This window comes from Neovison vison, chromosome 5 (genome assembly GCF_020171115.1).
Source record: "Neovison vison isolate M4711 chromosome 5, ASM_NN_V1, whole genome shotgun sequence".
In the NCBI taxonomy this organism is placed as follows: Eukaryota; Metazoa; Chordata; class Mammalia; order Carnivora; family Mustelidae; genus Neogale; species Neogale vison.
The window spans coordinates 21,544,803-21,545,242 of record NC_058095.1 but is presented as its reverse complement, the minus strand read 5'-3'; positions in this window follow the sequence as shown (position 1 = coordinate 21,545,242).

Genomic DNA, 440 nt, shown 5'->3' with positions numbered 1-440 from the left:
CACCTTCTCTGTAACAAGATTGCTGGAGGTTCAAAGAAGAACAGAATGTCATGAGCTGATGGTTTCTTTGGGCTTTTATACACAATTATTGGGGTGTTTCTATTTGAGTTATGCATGCCAGAAGAAAAATGGCATCATTCTGATTAGCATGAAATTATGTATAATTAGTTTTTTTTTTTTTTTTTTTGTAAATTGATGTCTAACATCCCTGGCTGTTGCTTCAGGATATTTGTTATCTTAAATATAACAGGGTTCATTCTATATTAAGTTCATTATTTTAACTTCTAATTTTGGGTGAGTAATCCTTTACTTTCATCTAGACCATAGGAATATACCATCATTATCTGGCACCAGATATTATAAAGTTTTAAAAGTTAAGTAAGATTGCAATAGGGTACCATCAGCTAGCTCCAGCAGGGTCTTTATTAACAGAGAGGTAT